The sequence below is a fragment of the Eurosta solidaginis genome, unplaced genomic scaffold, assembly GCF_040869045.1.
Source record: "Eurosta solidaginis isolate ZX-2024a unplaced genomic scaffold, ASM4086904v1 ctg00001070.1, whole genome shotgun sequence".
Lineage (NCBI taxonomy): Eukaryota > Metazoa > Arthropoda > Insecta > Diptera > Tephritidae > Eurosta > Eurosta solidaginis.
The window spans coordinates 162,315-189,020 of NW_027137033.1; the positions used below are offsets into that span (position 1 = coordinate 162,315).

Here is a 26,706-nt window from a genome sequence, read left to right on the forward strand (position 1 = left end):
TGAATGTATTGAAAATAAAGTGTACCCAATAACCCCTCAACTTTGTTTATTAGTAAAGACGCTGTCGGAATGCATGAAGATTCCGATCAGCACAGCTCAAAATACAATTGGAGGTTGAAAAGGACGTGTTTCCAATCCCCTCTGCTCCAACCTTTGTTTGACCTTATTTTGGTTACACATCATATAATTTTATTTTTATATTAATGCTGTCGGAATGCGAGTGATTCCAATCAGCAACAGTAAATATAGGCTGAAAATACCGAATTCCAGCGAAATTAGTTGTTGGAACTGTCTGGAGTTACAGGTGGCGACTGATTTTCTTTTCCTTAGGGCCGGGTGCATTGCATTTTGCTGCTACCAATATTACCATTCCCTTTTCGCGCTCCAGTATCGGTATATCATGTAAAAAATAAAAGAAAATGTATCTTATTGGAAGGGTTTTACAATGCTCCAATAAACTTTTTTTAAAAGTATTGAAGTTATTACTACTTTTTATGTGATTAGGAAGTTCATTGAAATATAGTGACCATAATTTCTTTTGGTTTTGTGCTAGCTCACTCAAAAGGGCTTTTAGCCATATTATTTCTTGGCATGCTGCTGATAATGACATATGTATATTCAGCTTAGGTTGTTGATAATGCTACAATTGTTTGCCGCTTTGAACTCCAAGATATACACCCACCCTGGTACATAAACGCGTAACCAGTAGTTGATCGACGACTATCAATATCACCAGCCCAATCACCATCTGTAAAGAATTACATACCCATTGATATCTTGGAAAAAATCTAATTTATAATCAAGTGTGCTTTAATATATCTGAATAATGTTGAAGAACTCTGTACCATAATCGGTTCTAAAATTTTTAATTTTCCTGCCAGCCTGATTCTCAACCAACTCCTTAAACGGACAAAATATTTCTGCAACTTGACACTTTGACTTCAAAAAATACTAAAAAACTTTTCTAGAGAAGTCATCAATGAATGTCAGAAGATAGATAAACCCTCCATACGAAGCTACTGCCATTGGACCACATAAGTCAGAATATACGACTTCAAGCATATCCTTAGCTCTATTTCCAAGATCTTTAAATAACAGTCGTGACATTTTTCCCCTCGCACAAACTGTGCATTGATCGTTTTCTAAGCATTCTGCTTTAGTTCCACCCACACGATCTACCAACTTCATTAAGTCATCATGAAATGGACGACCCAAGCGTTTATGGCAAATTCCGGCATCGTTATTTGATTTCGCTACATAAACTGACTTCCGTGCCCTATTTAAGCGAAACATGCCATCTAGCATACTACCTGTTGCAATTATCCTTGACTACAGTCAATTACCTTGCATACCGTAGAATTAGAAACGACTTCATGATCATATTTCACAATTTTCGATATGGAAAACAAATTTGCATGTGCGCCCGGTAAATATAAAACATTTCGCAAACAGATTTCATCAGTTTTATTACCATTAATTACCTTCACATCAATGTTTCCAAAATCCCCGTCCATTGAAGAGTTGTAAGAAGCCGTAACAATGCTAAACTTCGAACATGGTGTAATTGTACTGAACGCAGATGAATCATTGCTCATATACGATGTAGCCCCTGAATTAAAAAACCACTCACCATCTATGCATTCTCGAAATGACATTGCCCCAAACATTGACTTTCTTCGGCTTAACAATATTTTTCTTCGAACAGTTTGCTTTAATATGCCCAAATTCTTGAAATCCGTAGCATTTCGGTCCCTTTTTATTATCTTTATTATTACACTTATTTGGCTTTCCCAATAATGCAATATCCTGGTTAAATGTGACTGACATATCCTGCAACAATTTTGTCTTTACGTAATCTCCACTTATATCAACTCCAGAATTTTCGATAGCCATGATCGTTGGTTGATAGATATCTGGCAATACCGCTAACATCAACGCTCCAATCCATTCGCTGCTCACTGTCAAACCTACATTGCTTATTTTATTCGCTGTGCACATTATGGTATTCACATAGTCTTCCATAGACTGGCAATGGAAGATACGAGTCGTAATCAGCTTCTTTACTCTGCGTGTTAGTCCTGAAATGCCAGCTCAAGACTAGCCCACATGTCCTTTGCAGTTGCATCGTTCTTTATCATAACTTACAGCATCGGATCCACCAGCAGCATCAGCTTCGATTTCGCTACGACGTTCTTCCTATAGTATGATTCTACTGCAAAACGCCATTGGTCCCAATTTGAGGAATATTCGTAAACGACATTTATTTGAAAAATTTTTTAATAAATTTTTTTTTATTTGACAGTAATTGCCTGGGCCCATAATCTAAATTTAAATTTAGGCAAGCAATTCAATAATCAAGATAAAGTACTTCAAGTCTCCAGTACATCATGTTTAGAAGTTTAAAGTATGTACTGTGTGTTGTTTAGAAAATAAGTCGTTTTTCATACATTTCTTACAAATGTAGAATTAAATTTTTTTGTATTCTTGCAAAATCTAGCTGAATTCACTTTTCCAATGACGGAGAAACAAAAAGATAACGAAAAGGTTTGAAAAATAATTTGTTAAAGAGTTTGGGTGAGCAAATTAAAATTTATTGGTTCTTATTCTTTTCGAGTGCTTCTTCGAGAAGCACGTAAATGATCCTTAAACACGGAATATAATTTCATTGTTTCCATATATTTTGAAAGACCTAAAATGTTTGAATAATTTTTGCAGAATGAAAACGACAATGAAAATAAAAGCTTTGATACCGAAGCAATCAGAAAACCATCTTCATCAGCTTCAGCAAATACTGGGCTACCAAGTGTCACAATACCCGCACCCATCGGACCTATTGTAAAACTATTTCTAATCGCGATATAGCAGCCATTCTCCGTGAGTATCAAAAGGCTGACATGAGGTCTCCCACGACAGCTGAAATGCTAGAAATCGTTGACAATATATGGATACCACCAACATCGTTCAAGTTTCCGATATCTTGTTATAGAAATTTGAGATTCCAAAACTCATGGTTAACAGAGTACAAATTCTTGGCTTATTCCGTAGAAGAAGGGGGTGCTTATTGCAAATATTGTGTAGCCTACGGAAATTTCACCTGGGGGCAACTGGTACAAAGTTGGGTCAACTTGTGACCAAACCATTTTGCAAATGGAAAAATGCCAAAGGACTTTTCCTGAGCCACATGAAAAAAGACTACCATCAAAACTCCATGGTTGAAATCGAAAATTTAAGATCCATCGCAGATGGGAGAACGAAAGCTGTGAACCACTAACTTGATAGTCAAAAAGAGAACGATTTGAAAGAATTTCAATTGCAATTAAAACCCATCGTTGGTGCCATTCTTCTGAGCGGACGTCAAGGAATCGGTCTTCGCGGACACAGTGATGACGGACCTTTATTTCAAACAGGAGAAATGACGGAAGAATGTGGCAATCACCAGTACCACAATGAGCGAAATTTTCGAGCAATTTTACCCTACCGTGCAGAAAGCGACAATGACTTAAAACAAAATCTGATGTCCTCGGCCAAAAATGCAAGTCAATCAGCAAGACAACCCAAAACGAAATTATCGAGATTTACCATTATTTGTTTAAAAAAAATTGTAAATAGAATGAACGAAGCAAATGGTTTTGCTGTTTGGCACACGGTACCACAGTTTCTGCTGGGATTGATTACACTGGACCACGAATTTCAACTTTTTCCCAGAACTCTTTACCAGAAATGCCGTTATGAAATTCGTATGTAAAACCACCCCCTGAATTCGAAAATCGAGTTCATTTTTGATTCTATGGTACCGTTTTTGAGATATTTGCAATTTACCGTTATTCGAAAAAACCAAAAAGATGGCTCCATTTAATTACGTATGTATATCTCACGAACGGGTCAAGCAATTGCAAATAAGTTTACAGAATCGGAACGACGATAAAATTTTCTATAAATGCGTCATACATTGTTTTTTGCTCAACCAGATAGTTTTCGAGATATTAGCTTATCATTTCATATCTTTGTTTTTTTTTTATGAAAAAATATGAAAAAAATTCCTTTTTGCGAGGGCAGCATTCCAAAACCAAAACTTTTTTTCAAAATATTTTTTATTTACGTAAAGCACTGTTTAATTAGAAAAAAGATAAGCTATCATCGAAGAAACTCGATGCAAAACTACGTAAGTTATAAGCGATCAAATAAAAATACCCAGGTTGCGCAATTTCAACGTATACCTCAAAACGTATGTATGGTATAAAGAAGAGTGAAATATCTAGCTATGCTCTGTTTCTATTTAGTTAAAAGTTCAATTTATGAATGAAATTGCCCATATTTTTAACTTTTTTTTTAAATTTATTTATGTTTGTACTATATTCTAACAATCTTTATCTTATCCTTGATATCGATTTTCAATTAATTTAATTTGCTGATGAAACCTTTCGCCATGTTCGTCACTTTCGTCGCCAAGATTTGCCTGAAAAAAGCTCAAATGTGAGTGCAGAAAGTGAATTTTTAACGACATATTTACGCCTGGAAAGAAAATATTAGTTAGGTAAACAAGTTATAGAATTTTGGGAAATTAATTTTAATAGGCCTTTAATATTTACCCATTTTCGCTTAATTATTGATTAGGTCATTCACTATCTGCTCGTAGTTAGGGCTTTTGTGTCTACCGAGAAAAGAAGCAACGACCTTTTCAAAGGATTCCCACGCTGCTGCCTCAACTGATGAGAGTAGTCCTTTGAATTGATTATTGTTGATCAACTTTTTTATTTGTGGTCCGACAAAAATACCTTCCTTTATCTTGGCTTGAGAAATTGTTTTCAAATAGTCGAATGCTTCGCCTTCTTTGTCCACAGCCTTAACAAAGTTTTTAATGAGACCGAGCTTGATGTGTAAGGGTGGAAGTATGATTTTCTCTTTCTTGACAAGAGGGGTGTATTTGATGTTATCCACACCAACGGTAAACTCGACTCTTTCCGGCCAATCCTTTCTGACGTAGTGGTCCTTACGAGCTCGGCTATCCCACTTGCAGAGGAAGCAGCAGTGCTTGGTGTAGCCACTTTGTAGACCGCATAGCATTGCAACGACTTTGAGATCAGAACATATTTTCCAATCATGCTCTTCATATTTGATAAATTTGAGTAGTTTTTACATTTCCTCGTAGGATTCCTTTGTATTTACTGCATGTGCGATCGGGATAGAAGGCTTTTTGTTACCAATATGCAATAATACAGCCTTCAAACTCAGTTTATTGCTGTCTATGAACAATCGCCACTCTTTTGAATCATATATTTGACCAAACTCTTTGAATAAACCAGGAATGTCGTTGCAGTAGCATATACTGTCTTTCTTGGTATAGTGTTTGGAAAATGGTTCGTGACGAGTTCTACAATATATCACCTTAACATCGGATGACACAAATTTAAATTGTTGCATACGAGAAGTGTGGATCTCGGCCTTTTCCTTGGATAGTTCCAAATCTCTTATCCAATCATTAAGTTGTGCTTGTGACAGAACGTTTCTCTCGTTTCCCATGCGAAATTCAGTACAACTTGATTCCCCGCACTCAGATATTACTGTTGACAATGGAACTGGATCCGCAACTGCCGTTGAATGTAGTACTGGACACAATGTACACAAAGTGTTCGGTGTCCATGGTTTTTCAGCATTTTTAGGCTCAATGCCAAAATACTTGGAGTATAAAGTTTTGATATGATCTGAGAACACTCGTCGTCGCCTTATGATAGTATATTGGCCACACATGAAACAGAACATATCTGGATCGTTATTACACTCAAATTCTCGCGTCCTTTTACTCATTTTTTTTTTTTTTTTAATAAATCACGGTTTTGTAATTTGACTTATGAACTGAACTATCTCCGGCGAGCCTTGTAGATGTTATGAAGTTTAAAGGTGCATTAACTCATATTTATACTCGGAACAAGAATAAAATTGAAAAAATTTAATCTTACCTAGACAGAAAGAAGGTTCCTTTTTATACGAAGTCGGGAAAGAAAATACTACCTGCTTTAGATGTAGGCTTTAAAAATTTTCTGTGTCTAATAATTTTGAAAATCTACCTGCATACTTACCCATAAGTGACGGAAATACATGTTTATAACTACATGCCTACAGCAGGTTTCGAACCCAACCAATTCGAGTATTAAAAGTACTATTTGATTTATTTAAAGAAAAAGTATTATCATTGCTATGGTGTTATTCGTTTATCCGGATAATATCCCATTTTCACTTTATACCTTTTATGTATACATACATTGAAGTTGCGCAACCTGGGTATTTTTATTTGATCGCTTATAACTTACGTAGTTTTATATCGATTTTCTTCAGTGATAGCTTATCTTTTTTCTAATTAAACGGAGCTTTATCTAAAGAAAAATATCTGAAAAAAAGTTGTGGTTTTGGAATGCTGCCCTCGCAAAGAGTAATTTTTTTCATATTTTTTCATAAAAAAAAACAAAAATCTGAAATGATGAGCTAATATCTCGAAAACTATATGGTTGAGCAAAAAACAATGTATGATGCATTTATAGCAAATGTTATCGTCTTTTCGATTCTGTAAACTTATTTGCAATTGCTTGACCCGTTCGTGAGATATACGTAATTAAATGGAGCCATCTTTTTGGTTTTTTCGAATAACGTTAAATTGCAAATATCTCAAAAACGGTACCATAGAATCAAAAATGAACTCGATTTTCGAAATCAGGGGGTGGTTTTACATACGAATTACATAACAGCGTTTCTGGTAAATTTTGGCCGTCGACCAGTGTTATCGATTTGCGTCCGGTATGCGGATTCTTCAACAAATAAGCTTCGGGAGGACTTTTTGGGATGCGTAGAACTTCAAAACGCTTCTGGGGAAGATCTTGCAAAATCCATTAAAAAGTATCTTTTGGAAGTACGTTTAGATTGCTCCAGCGATGAGTGGAGAATTTCATGGCGCGCAAGCATACATTCAATTGGATTTTCCTCTTGCCATTTATGAGCACTGTGCAGCACATAATTTTAATTTAGCGGTAAATGCAGCTTGTGATGTAGCTTGCTTCAAGAATGCATTGAGGACAATCGGATCAATACACGATTTTTACCGATGGCCAAAAAGATAAAACCTTCTCCAGAAAAAAATTTCGATTATACAAAAAGAAAGTCGAAGAAAAAAATTGCAAAGTTTCTGCCCAACAAGATGGGCTCAGTGCTGTATCCACTTACATTGAACTTCAGCCAGCAATCCGAAGCCTTTGAAGAGATAGCAGACGGGAAAAAAGACAAAACTTCAGCACAAGCTTCTCAGTTTCAGGCTGCTATTTCTACCGTGCAATTCCAAACGGCTTGCTATATAATGCAGTCTGTGCATTCCATCGTTGTGCCTTTGAGTAAGCAATTGCAATCAGAAATTCAAGATTTGTCCGAGGCCCTGAAATGTGCAAAATATGCTATGCGGGAATTTCAAGAAATGCGACAAAACTCAGAAATAGATTTTCACGAAATTTTCAAAAATGTAAAAAAATATGCACAGAATACGACATAAATATTAATAAACATCAGTAAACATCAACTCAATAGATGCAACGTTGATACTGAGAGCGGCGAAGACTATTATAGAATCGCATTCTATATTCTATTCCTTGATGCATTCATAACTCATATACAGAGCCGTTTCATGAAACACCAATTAATTTTCGAAAATTTCGGTGTTTTGTTCCTCAACAATGAGTACAGCGCTGAAAAATGCAAATTGAATTGTTCCAAAACTGAGTTTGCAATGGAAGTCAAAATGTGGAAAAGGCGAGTCGATGGTCAGAATTTTAAAAACGTGTTTGGTGCACTTGTGGGTACAATTTTGATGATTACCTACAAAATTTGTATGCTATATTTCTTATTTATCTTATTTTTTCAGATGGTGAATCCAAATGCTTTCGAACATATAAATAAGATATTGCGCATATTAGCCGTTCTACCAGTTTCGACAGCAACACTAGAACGCACATTTTCTGCCCTCAAAAGGTTAGAATCATACATGCGGAGTACAAGTCAAGAACGTTTGAATGGACTCGCTTCATTGAATATCCATATTGATATACCACGATCTGTAAGCGAAGTACTAGAAGAGTTAGGCGATTGTTGGGAAATAGTTATGGGAAAAGTTTGTTTCTTAACTAACCGAAAACCCCCCGTAAATCTGCCTCTGAGTAGTTTATATGGGTGATATAGGCCTACTGGGCAACGGAGCACCCAAAACTAGCTTCGGTAGCGCGAGTTACGTGTTTAAGTTAGACGGTGGGCAGGGTACTACTTACGGTTTGATCGGCACTAAACGAGAACGACACTTTAGTTTCGATATTGTTTAAAATTCTTTATTTAATATTAGTTACTCATTATATTTGTAACAATGATTTATTTCGTATAATTATTTACACAATATTATTTGTTCTTCAGATTGGTATGATTATCTTTTAATTATTTTCACTCGACCGAGATGGACGGGTCGTCTTATGCCCCTATTACCGTTTACAACTCAACTTAGTTGGGTTGTAATTAAAACAACTCAACTTTAAGACAACTCAACTCCTGTTTGGTATTACGAATTACAACTTATTTCAGTTGAAATTGAATTGAGTTGCCAACTTCACAAAGTGATGATTTGACAGATAAATAAACAGCTGATAAATTTGTGGCAGAAATTTAAGCATTTTCAAATGTGTTTTTTTTTTATTAATATTATATGAAATCTATTTTATAATGACAAAAATGTTGGTGATTGACATTTCGCGAATACGGAAAACATTCGCGTGATCATTCCAATCCCTTAGAACTACCAAGCACCAAGTAAGAAAATGTTTAAATGACAAACAAATAATGAGTTTCATATGAAGTTATTTTGCAGATTTGAAAGGAAGCATTTTACTCAGTACTAAACAAAATTAAGGACCATTTCCGCATACACGTTCGTATTTTAAAATTATGCGCCATACTCCGATTCCTTGATGACGGCAGCTATCAAATATGATGTGGAAATGATTTTGGTGTTGGACTGGTTTTAGATATTATTGAGGAGAATATTTGTGCGAAGTAGATTAAAACCCAAACAGAAAAAACTGTATTTTACTCAAATAGGATTCCCAGGAGTAGTGATAAGTATCAATGGGACTCGCATAATTATTTCACCTATTTTGGCTGCATCCGAACTGCGGCCAGCCTCGTCCAACTAAAGTCAAAAAGTTATTCAATGTAATTCGTTTAAACGTTGTTTTTTCTAGAAATGTGTACAAAATTGTTGATTATTGTTTGATTAAAAAAGGTTTAACTACCGGCTTTAAATGTTTTGCTTTTTTTTTTGGTAACGTTTTATGAGCCCGTGCACCATCTAACTCTTATCAAAGGTGGTATCAAAAGACTGGTTTCCATCTCCGTTTTTAGGATTCGAGAGCGGAAATTAAAAATTTTATTTCTTTTGAAAGATATTTACAAAGACCCACAAAATTGCCCGAGAGGGTACGAAATATGAGGCCCGTTCCACAGTTTTTTTTTGCACAGAACATCGTTCTGCGTTGACGGCCTTTGGCCGCAATTCGTAAAAATAACTCTGGTTGGGTCCAACACCTTTCTGCATAGCTGTGTACAAAAAATCTGGCAAAATACAACAACCACATGAAATTAGATTTTATTAGAAATACAATTTTTAATTTTTGTGGTAATTCTTTACGACAGCATGACACTGCTAATACGTGTCCAAAAATATCGAGAGAGGTATTAAACGATGCGTCTTGGCATCAGTATTAATAATCCGAAGGCGGAAAATAAAAATTTTAACTCGTTCAAAAGATATTAAACAAAAACCGAAAAAAGACAACAACATTACAACAACCACATGAAAATCGCCAACTTCAACTGCAAATATCTCCGGACAGAGATAAAATGTACGCGTCTTTTGACCTCTCTCTCGATATTTTTGGACGCGTATTAGCAGTCATGCTTTCGCAAAGAATTACAATTTTTGTTTTCGGATTCTTAAATCGGAGGTCGAAACGTGTCTTTTGATACCAACTTTGAACATTTTTGTTAAAAATTAGGTGGTGAACCGTCTTCTAAAACGTAACATTTTTTCAAAATAACTGCAAAATTGCATGAGACAACTGCTAGTAAGCAGTTGTAAGATTTTGACGTCTTTGACAACTACACCAACACAAGATTGTAAACGGCAATGCCACAAAAAGTTGTAAGACTAGACAACTCAACCGAAATTTTTTTTGACAGGTTGAGTTGTAATCTGTAATACCAAATTGCGAAATTTCAACTCAACCAGAGTTGAGTTGTAAACGATAATAGGGACATTAATTTCCGGGCAACAACTGCCTCTTCACTATTTCTCAATCTTTTGCTTAACCTTATGAGGTGGGTTTTGTCTAAGGCTGGGGTAACACTCAGTCAATCCAGAGTCGAGTAAAGGTCCCACAAACCCCTACTGAATAAATACACGATATTTATGTGTTACGAACGCACGCACACACGGCTGGGGATATTAGGCGAACAGCAGCTTTCCGTACAAAGATGGAGGCGGTGGCTAATAGGCGTAGTAGTAGCGGAGAGGTCGGTACGGTGGTTTAGCGGCGGTGCAGTAGCGGGCGGGATGGTACGGTTGTCCGGGAGCAGCGGCGGGATCAGCGCGGCGGCCGGACGGCTGACAGTATTAGCGGACGGATTGGTACAGTAGTATGAGCGCAGTGGCTGGACGGCGGACAGTATTAGCGGACGGATGGGTGTAGCGGTATAGACGAAGTGACGGCACCAGCGAACTGGATGGACGGTGATTCAGCGGCTTAAAGGTGCTAGGATGGCGAGCGGCCAACGGTCGTTGTAGCAGCGACGTGACGGGTGCAGCGGCTTAACGGCGGTAGGATGGCGAGCGGCCAACGGTCGTTGTAGCAGCGACGTGACGGGTGCAGCGGCTTAACGGCGGTAGGATGGCGTGCGGCCAACGGTCGTCGTAGCAGCGGCGTGACGGATGCAGCGGCTCAACGGCGGTAGGATGGCGAACGGCCAACGGTCGTCGTAGCAGCGGCGTGACGGATGCAGCGGCTTAACGGCGGTAGGATGGCGAACGGCCAACGGTCGTCGTAGCAGCGGCGTGACGGATGCAGCGGCTCAACGGCGGTAGGATGGCTAACGGCCAACGGTCGTCGTAGCAGCGGCGTGACGGATGCAGCGGCTCAACGGCGGTGGGCTACGGAGCGCGTACCAGGGCAGAGAGAGAGAGAGAGAAAATAGGCCGGCGACGGGGTTTACCTGGACAGCGGCTGCGTGTTCCGGGCGGGGTCGGATAGGCGTACCCACGGGCTGGTATTGGTCGGTCGGCTTCAACGGGATCCGTCTAGTCGCTCTTCTTCGGCAGCTGTGGTAGTCGCGGGGTCAGTCACCTGCGGAAGAGACTGCGAGGACTCGTTAGTGCTGGTTTCACTGCTGGACACCCCCGCCTCCCTAGTTGCACGCTTATAGAAGGTGCGTAAGAGGGGCGGGGCTGTACCAGCCGATACACCGTGGATCGATCCGTGCGCGGAGGGGAAGTGCACCCTAACGGCACAGCGGTAGCCCCTTATGCGCACGCATCGACTCACGGCCGAACCCAGAGTTGAGGGGGAGGGGGTATAGTCATTAAGGCGTCGGACCGCTCAACACCAGGGGGGCGACGGGTGGCAATAGCACAAAGGCATCCGCCCCGCTCGTCCTTACCCGGGTGAAGGGTGAACCGTGCCATGACGGCTCCCCTTCCACTCAACTAGCCGAAGCCAGAGCTGAGGGGGAGGGGGTTATGTAGTCTTTAGGGCGTCGGGCCGCTCAACACCCAGGGGGGCGACGGGTGGCAATAGCACAAAGGCATCCGCCCCGCTCGTCCTTACCTGGGTGAAGGGTGACCCGCGCCATGACAGCGCCGCTTCCACTCAGCTGGCCGAAGCCAGAGCTGAGGGGGAGGGGTGACATAGTCATCAAGGCGTCGGGCCGCTCAATACCCATGGGGCGGAGTTAATGTTAACATTTCAGGTTTTAATGGCAAAAAGTATTGTTTTTTTTTTTTTAAAAATTTATCTTTCATTTTCCAATTTTTTTTTTTTTTTTTTTTTTTTTTTGTCGGGGATGGAGTCGTACTAAACTGTATCCGTTGTCGTACTTCTCTTGTTCCCGGTATAATGTTATGTAGATATATGTATATATATATATATATATTGGTTGTTATTAGTTTTTTTTTTTTTTTTTTTTTGTTGTTTTTGTAGTATATAAAGTTTTTTCTTATTATTTGAAACATAATTCACAATTCATTTATGTCTTAAGTCTACCAGTTTTGTAAATGGTATAAGTGTATATAAAGAACAGATATATATTTCGGCCTCCTCTCTTCGTGTCTTATTCGATTGGTACCACCCGTTTTCTCCCCATCAGTGAAACTGTCGCCTGTGTTTTGTCTATCATTTTTACCTTGACCCGCTTGGTTTTCCAGCGGAACGTATAGCTCTTCCTGTCCTTGTGGTTCGAGCGCTTTAATTTCAGTTCTCTGAAGAACTGTTCGGGATCAGGGTCACCCTCTTCGTATGATGTTTTTTTTTCTGTTTGGTTGTGTTAGGTGTCGCCCCGTTTTTGTTGCTTTGGCGTAATTTCTTTAATATACTCCTCTGGGTCCGGTCGTTCATTTATTGCCTTTTCTGTGGGCACCTGTTTTGCGTGCGGGTCGGCTTTTTCTCTCTCTGGTGCCAACTCCTGTGCCCTGATGGCCATTAGGTGGTCGTAGATTGGTGGGCCGTGAAAAATTTGAATTTTTTGGATTTTTGGCTTGTTCGCCGGCCATAATGTTGCCTCAAATGGTGGGCGCCACGGCCGTATTGGTTGTGGTGAGTCCGGTGGTATGGGTTGCCGGTGTTTTCGACTCATATTGGAGGTCTGGTTCCTGCAATGAAGAGGTAAACGGGTTGTTTATGATTTGTACGGCTTTAAGTCTTGCAAGTGCGCGTGTGCACGTTGTCGCTTTGGTTGCTCTGGGTGGCCTAATTTTACCGTGTTCGTCGAAACGTATTCCATCACCAAGTACGGGCCGGAAAATTTTGGTGCTAACTTCTGGGCGAATTTGTCTGCCGCGGATGAGAGTGGGTGGTCCCTTTTCATCACCTGCTCGCCTATACGTGGCTTCCATTGCCGTCTGCGTAAGTCGTAGTGTTTTTTCTGTTGCTTTGAAGTTTTGGCTAGGTGCCTTTTTATCTCGTCCCACAACTTGGTGATGGACGGTGGTACGGTTGGTGGCTCTGCTGGTACTGCTCCCTCCGTGCGCACTTACTGCGGTGCTGTAAGGTCTCTAACGAAGTTGATTTCTGCTGCTGATGCTGTTGTAGATTCGTGGCTGGCCGTGTTTATCGCGAATGCTATCTGCGGTATCTCCTGGTCCCAGGTGCGGTGGTCGTCCTTGCATCGCTGAGCCATCATGGTTTTCACGACTCGGTTGGTTCGCTCGGTGGGGTTTTCGTGCGGGGCGTAGGCTGCCGTAAACTTGTGATCGATGCGGTGGTCGTTCAAAAACGTTGCTAGTGCCCTCCCGACGAATTGTTTGCCATTGTCTGTGAGGAGGGTTTTCGGGCAGCCAAATCGGTATATGACTCTTTCTTGGAGTGCTTTGATTACGCTTGACGTTGTCTCTTGGCGCACTGGGATCAACTTCACCCACTTGGAGAATTTATCCACCATGACGAGGAGGCAAGTATTTCCTTGCTTGGAACGGGGTAGTGGCCCTACGAAGTCAGCGGTTACTATTTCCCACGGTCGTGATGATTGCATGGTTGCCATCAATCCTGCTGGGCGTCTTTGCTCGACTTTGTATTCTGCGCATCTGATACACTTCCGTACGTGTTTGAGGACATCGCGGAACATCCCGGGCCAGTAATAGTTCTGTTGTGCTCTCTTAAGCGTCTTCTTCACCCCGAGATGTCCGGCGGCGGCGGCGTCGTGGACTTCCTGTAGTACGTCCTTTCGTCGGTCGGCTGGGATGCACAGCTTCCATTGCGGTGACCGCGAAAGTTGATTTCTCGGGGAAATGTGGCGGAAGAGTCGGTTATCGACGATCTGGTAATCTGGATGTGCTTGAGGTTTTTCCCGCACCTGTCTTTCTTTCCTCTCGTGCCAGTCGTTTGTTCCGTTGGTTATGGTGTACAAAATTTCGTCATCGGCGTGTCGTAGCGGGCAGCGGGAGAGTGCGTCGGCTACTACGTTCTGTGCTCCTTTTCGGTATTCTATCTCGAAATTATATTGTTGCAATTCCAGTGCCCATCTTGCCAGACGTCCAGAGGGGTTTTGGAGTGAGTGCAGCCATTTTAGTGAGTGGTGGTCGGTGATGACGGTGAAGTGATACCCCTCCAGGTACGGTCTCATCTTACGGATACCGCATAGCACGGCGAGGCATTCTTGTTCGGTGGCCGAGTATCGCTTTTCCAGCTGGGTTAGGCTTCGGCTGGCGTAAGCTACTACGTTCTCATGGTCGGAATGGCGTTGATAGAGCACGACGCCCAGGCCCTCTCCGCTCGCGTCGGTCTGGAGAAAAAACGGTCGAGAGAAGTCCGGACAACAAAGTATTGGCGCGCTGGAGCTTATCCTTGAGTGCTTTGAAAGCGTGATTTTGTTGCGCCTCCCATTTCCAGACTTGTCCCTTTTTCAGCAGTTGGTTAAGCGGCGCGGCGAGCGTCAGTCACCGGCGGAAGAGACTGCGAGGACTCGTTAGTGCTGGTTTCACTGCTGGACACCCCCGCCTCCCGAGGTGCACGCTTATAGAAGGTGCGTAAGAGGGGCTGTACCAGCCGATACACCGTGGATCGATCCGTGCGCGGAGGGGAAGTGCACCCTAACGGCACAGCGGTAGCCCCTTATGCGCACGCATCGACTCACGGCCGAACCCAGAGTTGAGGGGGAGGGGGGTATAGTCATTAAGGCGTCGGGCCGCTCAACACCAGGGGGGCGACGGGTGGCAATAGCACAAAGGCATCCGCCCCGCTCGTCCTTACCCGGGTGAAGGGTGACCCGTGCCATGACGGCTCCCCTTCCACTCAACTAGCCGAAGCCAGAGCTGAGGGGGAGGGGGTTATGTAGTCTTTAGGGCGTCGGGCCGCTCAACACCCAGGGGGCGACGGGTGGCAATAGCACAAAGGCATCCGCCCCGCTCGTCCTTACCTGGGTGAAGGGTGACCCGCGCCATGACAGCGCCCCTTCCACTCAGCTGGCCGAAGCCATCTTTATGGCGATATCTCGAAAAGGCGAACACCTATAGAACGAAGGCCCACTCCCTTTTAAAAATACTCAGTAACACCTTTCATTTGATACCCATATCGTACAAACAAAGTCTAGAGTCACCCCTGCTCCACCTTTATTGCGATACCTCGAAAAGGCGTCCACCTATAGAACTAAGGCCCACTCCCTTTTAAAATACTCATTAACTCCTTTCGTTTGATACCCAATTGCACAAACGAATTCTAGAGACACCCCTGGCCCACCTTTATGGCGATATCTCGAAACGGCGTCCACCTATGGAACTAAGGATTACTCCCTTTTAAAAAACCCATTAACACCTTTCTTTTGATACCCATATTGTACAAACAAATTCTAGGGTCACCCCTGCTACACCTTTATGGCGATATCTTGAAACGGCGTCCACCTATGGAACTAGGGATTACTCCCTTTTAAAATACTCATTAACACCTTTCTTTTGATACCCATATTGTACAAACAAATTCTAGGGTCACCCCTGGTCCACCTTTATGGCGATATCTCGAAAATGCGACCACCTATACAACAACCACCACTCCCTTTTAAAACCCTCATTAATACCTTTAATTTGATACCCATATCGTACAAACACATTCTAGAGTCACCCCTGGTCCACTTTTATGGCGATATTTCGAAACGGCATCCACCTATAGAACTAAGGCACACTCCCTTTAAAATACTCCTTAACACCATTCGTTTGATGCCCATATTGTACAAAAAAATTCTAGGGTCACCCCTGGTCCACCTTTATGGCGATATCTCGAAAATGCGACCACCTATACAACAACCACCACTCCCTTTTAAACCCCTCATTAATACCTTTAATTTGATACCCATATCGTACAAACACATTCTAGAGTCACCCCTGGTCCACCTTTGTGGCGATATTTCGAAACGGCGTCCACCTATAGAACTAAGGCCCACTCCCTTTTAAAATACTCATTAACACCTTTCGTTTGATGCCCATATTGTACAAACAAATTCTAGGGTCACCCCTGGTCCTCTTTATGGCGATATCTCGAAACGGTGTCCACCTATGGAACTAAGGATTACTCCCTTTTAAAATACTCATTAACACCTTTCTTTTGATACCCATATTGTACCAACAAATTCTAGGGTCACCCCTGGTCCACCTTTATGGCGATATCTCGAAACGGCGTCCACCTATGGAACTAAGGATTACTCCCTTTTAAAATACCCATTAACACCTTTCATCCGATTTCAAAATTTTTTATACCGTTAGAAAGGTATTAAAATCACCTTTGAAAACATATACTGTAAAGATTCTATATTACACTGAAAAAAAAATTTTTTTTAATTTTTTTTTTTTCAAACTGGGAAAACACTTCAAAGACCAAGCGATTTAAAAAAAATTTTTTAGAAAGATCGATTTAATATATATAACATATCTGAAAACAAGAAGGGTGTTTTTTTTCTTTTTTTAAATTTATTTAAGTAAATGCATCTCTTGGTTACTTTCTGATATTTTGATATCACGCGTAAACTAATCAACCGATTTCAAAAATTTTTATACCGTTAGAAAGATATTAAAATCACCTTTTGAAAAAATACACTGTAAAAAATTTTTATTCCAGTGGGGTGCACCCCAGCTAACATCAAAACAACGGCTCGAATACTTCACGTACAAGGAAAAGGTCGGTGGCTCAATGTACTTGAGAACATGGAGATATACAAGTTAAAAACATTAGACGGTTTTGGAGAACATGAAATATCAAATCGAAAACTGGTCAAATAATTTGGATTAGCAAAAAATATTATCTCTATTACCAAACACCATGACATCTAAGGAAAATAAAGACATTTTTGGGCATGATTTATCTTACGAATTCATAAAAATTAGCAAAGATATACAAAATAAAATTAAAGAAAAAAAAACTTTTTTAAAAATAAGCTTTTATTATTTTGGTTAATAAAATTAACTAAAAAGTAAACAATAAATTGACTCTAAAGAAATATAACACTTTATAAGTTCATTGTAAGCTTAAACGATAATTAGGCTTTTTCGTCTGCGACAAAAAAATTCTATATTGTACATAATTATATATTTTTAACATTAAAACTTTACACCTAAATTATTAAATCTTACAGTTTATATCACAGTCCTAATTGTTCTAATAAAAAACGTGTTAAATTTTGATGGTATAATTAAGAACATTTAGGATCTCCTTTTCTTGCTATCGCAATGTAACACGCTTTTATTAGAACAATTAGGACTGTGATATAAACTGTAAGATTTAATAATTTAGGTGTAAAGTTTTAATGTTAAAAATATATAATTATGTACAATATAGAATTTTTTTGTCGCAGACGAAAAAGCCTAATTATCGTTTAAGCTTACAATGAACTTATAAAGTGTTATATTTCTTTAGAGTCAATTTATTGTTTACTTTTTAGTTAATTTTATTAACCAAAATAATAAAAGCTTATTTTTAAAAAAGTTTTTTTTTCTTTAATTTTATTTTTTACTTTTTAGTTCGTTTTATTAACAAGTAATAGAAGCTTGTTCTTATAAAAGCTTTAAATATAAGTATAGGGGGTGAAACAAAAACACATATATCAGTTACATCTGCGTATAATGCGTATTGGAATTTATTAGTACACATTTTATGCGCAGCAACTTCAGAGGTGTATTTAAAGTTTAAAGCATTGTAAATATAAGTATTGAAGTCATGAGCCTGGGCATTCGCGAAATTTTAGTGATGTAAATTGCATGGCGCCAGCGCCAATGCGGTGCCAACTCAATGGTAGCTCATTGACGAAATTACTCCAAGCGAATTTTTGACGCTTCTTAGTAGTGAGTGCGTAGTACATTTTACTTGCGCTATTGAGTGAAACGACTTTTGTGTGTCAGGCACGAGTTTGGTGTTATTGGCGCTACTGGCAGTGATGACACTGAGCTGTTGACGGTAGCGCTGGTAGTTCAGATTTTGAATCAGAGAAATAATTGATGACCCGTGTGAATTATTATGGCTTTGGCCGTGTAAATTATTATGGTGTATTTGTATATTTTAGATTTAACGCACAATTAATATTTGTGTGTTTGAGCGGCCAAATAATAACAGTAGTATTGCTAAAGTGCTGCTTAGTTGATGGAATGTCGCTAATTTCTTAGCGATGATCAGCAGATTGTCAATATTTCGTTCAACGGACGCGCGAAATTGCCACATCTGCTCAAATTTTCCAAAGATTTTCCATTCTTGAATTAACTTAAGCTGTTATGCCAATATTTTTCAGCCAGCTTTTTTCAAATAGGTAATTTTTCCAAAAGCAAAATAAATTACAGAAAAGATTACAGGGTTAAACAGCCTTAAAAATTCAGCTATGTTGGTTATACACAGAAATACAACAGAGGGTTCTGTCTCCGCTTTTCGCAAGCGATGAGATTCACCACGCGTGACACGTGATTCACCACGTCCAAATATCACAATCCACGGATAGGTACCGGCGTGTTTGTATGGGACTTAGGCTGTTATGCCAAAGTAAATACAAATCTTTACCGATAACTGTGTTATCGATTAATTTATCGAATTCTAACAAAGTAATATTGCATTGTCATCGGAGTTATACATGTGTGCAAAATTTCAGCTCAATCGGACACCGGGAAGTGTATCAAATTTAACTTGCAAGATTCCATTACAGACAACAAAAGTGAAAGTAAATAAAAGCTTATAAAAAAACACCGTTTTAGTTTTCAAAATGCTATAACTTTTTCAAAAATTTACCGTTTGGGATCTTTTTTTTTTTTAAATTTGTTTTTAAATGTACTTTTCGGAAAAAATACAAACACATTTTTAAAGTTTTTTTTTAATTTTTCAGTTTTTCGAGATTTTTCGAATTTCGCCATTTTTTTTCTCATAAAAAACTTCAATCAATTCTGCAATCATCGCCACTAATCCCGGTGTGGGCCGATTTTTTTATATTTTCTTTTATTTAATTGACTCGCTTTCTGTGTCAGTCATTAATCCTGGTTATTTTAATCGTAGATTACCATAATATATAAAGAAAATAATACTTAAAAATCATTTTCTTACATTTTTTTGTTATATAAATAAAATTGATAAAAAAAAATATTTATTTTTGAAAATTTATATTCAATTAAATAAAAAAAAAATATAAAAAAAATCGGCCTACTCCGGGATTAGTGGGGATGATTGCAGAATTGATTGAAGTTTTTTATGAGAAAAAAAAATGGCAAAATTCGAAAAATCTCGAAAAACTGAATAATTAAAAAAAAAACTTTAACAACAAGTTCATTTAAAAATAAATTAAAAAAAAAGATCCCAAACGGTAAATTTTTGAAAAAGTTATAGCATTTTGAAAACAAAAACGGTGTCATTTTTAAAATTCATAACTTTTTTTGAGTTGGATGAAAAAATTTTGAAAAACGTCTTTCGTAAGCTAGAAAAAGAAGAAAAACTTTCACCCAATTCTAAAGAGGTCGGGTTCAAAATTGGTCGAAATGGGATGGAATACCCCATATGTAGATATATGTATATATATATGAAACAGTTAGTACAATAAAAAAGAGAAAATAACCTTACGCTCCAGAATGCTTCTGCAAGAGTTACATGAAACATGTGGAGCCCATTTTTTGTCCTGGTTTTTTAACAGGTAGACCGAAGTAGGCTAGGTAGGTCTCGCAAATCCTTGTATTTTTAGTTAAATCAAACTTTTTTTGTCTTCTTTTAATACAATCGCCAGATATATAGCAAAAAGAATTAGCCGCTCGTTCCCAACTTCTCGAAAACATCATTCCTCTGTGATATACAAAAACATAGTGTCGCCCACAACGAGTGACCCAAATAAACTACAGCTTCTTAAAAAAAAATAGCGCGAAAGGACCTACATTAGCCTGGTGCAAAAATGCAAAATTTTCAAATCGCTATAACTTCTACAAAACCATTAATTTTTAATTCGTAATTGCATTTTTTTTATAGAATTGAACATAGAATCCGAATGTGTAGGACAAACCCATGTACAAAAAAAAAATTCTTTTTGTTGACCTGTGTAATGTATCATCGCCTATGTTAACAATTATAGTTTTATTATTTCTTTTAAACAGACAATCGTTTTAAAAAATATGCAATTTTTTCTTCGCTTCAAATCCTTTAAAGTATCTTTTCTATAATTTAAATGTACTTTATTTACTGTAATAAAAAAATTAACTCTTTTCCTGCTTCAGGCATCCCCATTATGGGCTGCTGTACTAAACCTATCATCATCATCATTATCGTCGGGGTTTAGGTTAGGCAAATTCGCAAATCTTTGTGGTCTTTTTATATTCGAAGGGTGAACGTTTTGCGACGGGTTAGTTCTGAAATATGGTTGATTTTATGCCTTATACTGTTTTCACACAGACGGCTTATTGAATAATAAAGGCAGTTTTCTACATTAAGACGCTTATTGAGCTCAATCTTCCCTACAAAATTCGAATCTATAATTATTTCATTAGTAGCTAATCGAATGCCTAATGAAGTCAAAGGCATAATGCAACTCTGTTGACAGCGTTCCGCTTCTTAGTTTTTGGTGTGTGCAGTGCTTAAAAATTTCATTTGTCAAAGTAAATGCCATTGTCTACTTACGCATCGAACAGCTGATTATAACCTTTTTTATTTGATTTGATACATTAACTACCGGCGCAGTCCGATTTTGACATTTGTCCATCGAATTTACAAGTACATGGAATTTTTTTATGTTTGTAGGTATGTCACCATGCTGCCACCTTGTATCGTTCCGCCATGATTGTCTGTCATATAGCATTGTCATTTTATTCGCTTCACATTTCATCCTTCATACTAATCGGGCAGTTACTTCTGTGTGAAAGCAAAAAATTTACGATTTCATTTCAAGGTGAAAGGAGATCATTAAGTTTCTGTGTGAAAACAGTATTACTCTTTTATAATTTTTAATTGGCCCTGTTTCTCTATTTTCGGTGTAATCTTCTCTTTTTGAATTATGCTTGGTTATTGTTTTTTCTTTTGCTACCTTAATTCTATCTTGTAATATGGATGGACAAATGCTTTCTTTAGCGAACCTTGGAGAGCACTTGATAGTTGAGTGATATTGATCATTATATTTAGCTATAACCATCTGCATCCTCATTTCTGTTGAAAGACTCGTATCAACAATTCCTGTTAGTTTTTCCAACAGGGTTGAGTGAAGTCTCTCAATGTCTGCATTACCAGTGTGGTTATTGGGTTTAGTTAAGTGGACCTCAATATTTTCGGCATTTAGATACTGTATTAATTGTTCTGCTCTAAATTCATTATCCACTATAACTTTCTTAGGCTTCCCGAATTTTGCAAATTGTTCCATTAATATGGTCTTCTTTGGCCTCCAATTTCTATCAGTAATACTATACGCTGCTGCAAATTTTGTTAATTTGTCTATTGTGGTAACAAATGAATGTTTGTTAAAGCGAAACATATCTATGTGAACAATTTCATTTTTATCTGTAGGGGTTTCTGTTATACTAAATTTTGGCTTTATAGGCTTCCTATCATATTTTATCTGTTGGCAGTTCTCACAGTTATTTATTAATAACTGAACGTGATCCCTAATTTTTGGATAAAGAATTTTGTCTCTCAGTGTATTATATGTTTCACCAATGACGCTGTGCATCGATTAATTATTGTGATACAAAGAGATTTGTCTATGCAGTTCTTGCAAGATATCGGTTGCTCTCACTGTGCACTTTACGAATTCGAGCTTGCTATTACAGGAGAACATGGATATTAGTAACAATTGAACTTTATGATAATCCCCATCTTCAACTTCAGAAAAAATTTCTACTTTGCACCCTTAATGTGCCTTCCTAATATTCTTTTTAACGTTACTTCATCGTTCAAAGGATCAATTTCTATTATCTTCCTACCATGTATTGTTTGGACTTCAGCTTGAGGGCTATATGTCACTGTGAATTGTGTCTTGTACTTATTGACAATTTCCTTCTTTATAGCAAAATGCTCTAATAATTCTTCCTCGGACGAATGTATCGCATCCGACATTTCCAAATTTGATTCCTTATCATTATTTTCATTTATCTTTGGCGAATTCTCGATTCGGCTTAAAAAACCTGCTACCACATTATTCATTCCCTTTACATATTCTATTTCGTAATTGTACTCTTGCAATTTCAAAAGCCACCTCTGGTGACGTTGCAAAAACTCTTTTCCCTTATATTTATTATTAAGGTATACAATCGAGCAGTGGTCAGTGTAATTTTAAATTTATTTCCATATATGTATGGTCTAAAATATGTGATTGCATAAATAATTGCCAGGAACTCCTTATCGGTAGTGGCATAATTTTGCTCATGATTGTTGAAAGTTCTTGAAATATAGCATACTGGCTGACCCTGTTGTGACAATACTGGGCCAATGGCGTAATCACTTGCAACTGTTGTGATTGAAAATTCCTTATCATACTCTGGGTATTTAAGGATTGGATGGGAAGAAATGGGATATTTGAGATTCTCAAAACTCGAAATATATTGTGGGTCATTAGGGTTTATTTTACACCCTTTTTTCAAGTATTTAATCATTGGATATGTTATTTTTGAATAATCCTTTATAAATTGCCTGTAGTACCCTGTATCTCCCAAAAAGCTCTTCAGTTGTCTTTCTGTTCTTGGTACTTTTAAATCTAAAATCACTGCAATTTTCTCTTTATTGTGTTTTATACCTTCTTTAGTTAAGGTGTGCCCTAAAAATTGTCTTTCTTTCCTTAAGAAACTGCACTTATCCGCTTGAATCTTCAAATTGTGCTCTTGCAACTTTGAAAAAATTTTATCTATGGAGCTCACATGTTCCTCCAATGAAGTGGAAAACATCAAAATGTCATCCACGGTGCCTACGGTAATCAACCACCAAACGAAACTTCCTAGTCCCCGATTTGTCATCTTTCATTGGCACTATTATAATAGGATAACTATACCTACTTCTACTCTTTTGAATTATACCCTGCTTTTCCAGGTCTGTTATTTGCTTAATAGCCTCCTCTTCATGTTTGGGAGGTAACCTATAAATTTTTGATTTAATCTGCTGGTTTGTAGTGGTCTTTATTTCATTAACCACTGTTTTTGTATTTGTTAGGGTGTCCCCCTCTCTATATATAAATGTTTCATATTTTTTAAGCAATTTTTCAACCCCTTTTCGTTCATCTGATTTTAGATAATCAAGTTGAACAGTTTGGAATTTTCCCGATTCCAATGCGTAAACTTGCTCTTGGATCGTCTTCGAATAAAATGCTATCTTAATGCCATTTAAAAGTTCAATTTCCTCATTTTCTGTGTCAATTATTTTGACATTTTTAAATATAAAATCATTTCCCAGCAGCAGGTCATATGGTTTTTCAAAATCCATTTTAACCACCTCATTTTTGCATTATTAACGTATTGAAATTCAGAGGGACAGGGGGAGGCAACTCTCTCGTTTGCGCCCCTAACATTACCATTCAATGTATTTATTATTAGTTTATTCCCCTCAACAACTGGCAAATTATATTCATCAAATGTTTCTCTTTTCATAATACTGATGGTGGATCCCGGATCCACCAATATCAAAAACTTTTTATTAAATAGTGTTAAAATTATTAATATTTTATTTTCATCACCCGACGATAGTTTGTAAAAAACTCGTCATTTGTGTTGGTGTTTTCCACTTGACTCGCAGCATCGACGTCCATTGGTTGAGGCCCATTTGAACGTCTTGTCTGCTGGGAGGTATTTTGCCTGTTATTATTATAATTGTCGGCTACCTACCTGCTGGCTGTTCTGAGGTCGCTTACTTACATTTTGGCCACTTTGCCTGTTATACCGACCTGACTCATATCTACCGTTTGTTTGCCAATTATTAGGCTGCCCATTTCTGTTATTTGAAAAAAAAAATTATTTTGTGAACGGCCGCTATACCTACCTGAATTATTCCTGGCCGTACCACCGTTATTATTATTATATCTGCTGCTATTCTGCCTTGCAAAATTATTCCCCTGCCTATACCCACTATTTTGTGGTCGGGAGTTATAATTTTGTGTTCGCTTATTTGTGATATACGCCATTTGCGGCCATTTTACAACATTTCCAATAGCGCAGGCAAACGAACCTGACGCTAATTGTTTAATTCGTTGAAGGAGCATCCCCGTAAGTATCTGCTTCAGCGTACCACCATTTTCGCTTAGAGCGCTAAGCTCGGTGATATTGTCAAGAATATCCTTTGTTTTTCGTATCAATTCGGCAATTAAGTTTACTCTTAAATTTGTGATGTCGTTTGTAATCGACATCTGGTCTTTTGTTGACCGAAAATGTTGCCTCAATTTAACCTTACACTCGTCCCAATTATCTGGTGGACTTAGGGACAACAAATTTTTGGCCGATCCTAAATGCTTCCTCCTGCTGCGTTGTATAGTCTGCCAAAATTCTATCGAACGTTTGGATAAATGATGCAATTTCTTTGTGTTACCTTCAAAGGGTTGTAAATATTTGAGGTCCTTTTCTATCCTCTGCCCAACTGTCGTATTGCGCTGCTGAGCATTTTCCTGCAACAGTCTTGTGATAGCCACAAGGCAAGCCTCTACACTTTGAGCCATTTTTCTTTTTCCTCAACAAACCACCACACACAAACAAAAAAAAAATATTTCTTCTATTTGTTCTATTCCACTTCCTTATACCGCAGTGCTGGATTATAAAGCCTCCACTATTCCACTTCCTTATACCGCAGTGCTGGATTATAAAGTTTCCACTATTCCACTTCGTTATACCGCAGTGCTGGATTATAAAGTCTCCACTATTCCAATTCGTTATACCGCAGTTTTATTATTTTTCTTTTTTATTTTATGTTATTATTGAGTTTCCACCCGATTTAAGTTAGACGTTGGGCAGGGTACTACTTACGGTTTGATCCGCACTAAACAAGAACGACACTTTAGTTGCGATATTGTTTAAAATTCTTTATTTAATATTAGTTACTCATTATATTTGTAAAAATGATTTATTTCGTATAATTATTTACACAATATTATTTGTTCTTCAGATTTGTAATATTATCTTTTAATTCTTTTCATTCGACCGTGATGGACGGGTCGTCTTAATTTCCGGGAAACAACTGCCTCTTCAACATATGTCAATCTTTTGCTTAACCTAAATACATACATAAGGCATATTTCCGATGCACATACATAATTACTTATTTACTAAACTCACTCCACAATTCACATATTCCCACATATGTACTTTGGCTGCAACATAGGTGCAGTCAGCATTATTATTTATTATGCTTATTGGGGTATCTCATTTCGTTCAGGAATGTTTTGCATTCCCGAATGTTGACACCAATAAGTATGCCTCTGTAGAACAACATAAGCTTCCAAAGTGGAGCCATACACAAAGCCCAGCTTAGCTGGTTGCAACAAAGTATCTTATTTACTTTATTTATTGTGTGGGTGGCCTGATGTGGAATGCTGAGCAAGCATTGCTTAAAACAACTAAGTTCTTATTTTGGGTGAACAAGTAAATATACTTGTTTTGCATTTTTTTCGGTACAGGGGGCATTCCACATAACTCGCGCCACCAGCGTACCTCCCGGGTGGTTTGGAAAAAGCTAATTTTCAATTCAATTTCAAGTCATTCCACTATAATCCTATGTCAATTTCATTTGATTTTACATATGTTTTATATTTTTGTTTAAGGAGCTCCATACCAAAACGTTATAATTACATTTGAAAAGTTTGTAGAAAATTTAAGAAAATGCAATCAAAAAGTATAACCTCTTAGACCAAATTCAAAATTTTAATGAGAACTGTAAGTAAGTTAGACCAGTTTGCTATATTTCCATTCACTGCTCAACTATTAACGCATTATTGCAGTACCCCCAACATTGGATGCATAGACGGAGTTAAAAAAAAAGAAGTTGATCGAATTTCGACCACAGGCGATACTAGTACAATTTAAAATTTTTATTCCTAAGATTTTTTAGCCTTTTTAAATTTTTTGTATACCATGGGAGTTGTATGTGTACGCGCTGGAAGTAAAGAAAGTTTATGAGAAAATATGTCATGCGTGTCATACAGAAGGGCATCATAGCACTCACCAACATTTTTTTAAGTAAAACTGACTCCCTATCCAAGTTGGAAAATTGCGAGTTTAGCGAGTCAAAGTCAGCTTCGCGAAAATTGAAACTCACATTGGAGCTGTCACTTTCACCAGAAATTAAATCAAGGAATTCTAGGGAAAGAGAAAGCGGGACGTGGTGTTTATCAGACTTTGAGATAGGGAAAGTAGATTCCGATATTTGAAATATGAAATTTTCATCAACGAGATAAGATCTAAAATATTAAGTAGCTGATTAAAAAACTAATTGATTTGAGTAAGATTAATACTAAAGAGGCTATCTATGAAGT

The 26,706-nt window shown here is 38.2% G+C and overlaps 2 long non-coding RNA genes across 3 annotated transcripts in view; both read left to right on the forward strand.

Annotated features, from left to right (window-relative positions):
• LOC137236033 (uncharacterized) overlaps positions 1-26,706 on the forward strand; it is a 94,242-nt gene that overhangs the window by 23,883 nt on the left and 43,653 nt on the right. The gene's annotated exons all lie outside the window — the stretch shown is intronic.
• LOC137236035 (uncharacterized) lies at positions 8,651-9,321 on the forward strand. 2 transcript variants are annotated; one of them, XR_010948225.1, is made up of 2 exons: positions 8,651-8,829; positions 8,877-9,321. It is a non-coding gene; the product is annotated as an uncharacterized lncRNA (long non-coding RNA). The 2 variants fall into 2 exon arrangements; XR_010948224.1 differs by having other exon boundaries at positions 8,888-9,321.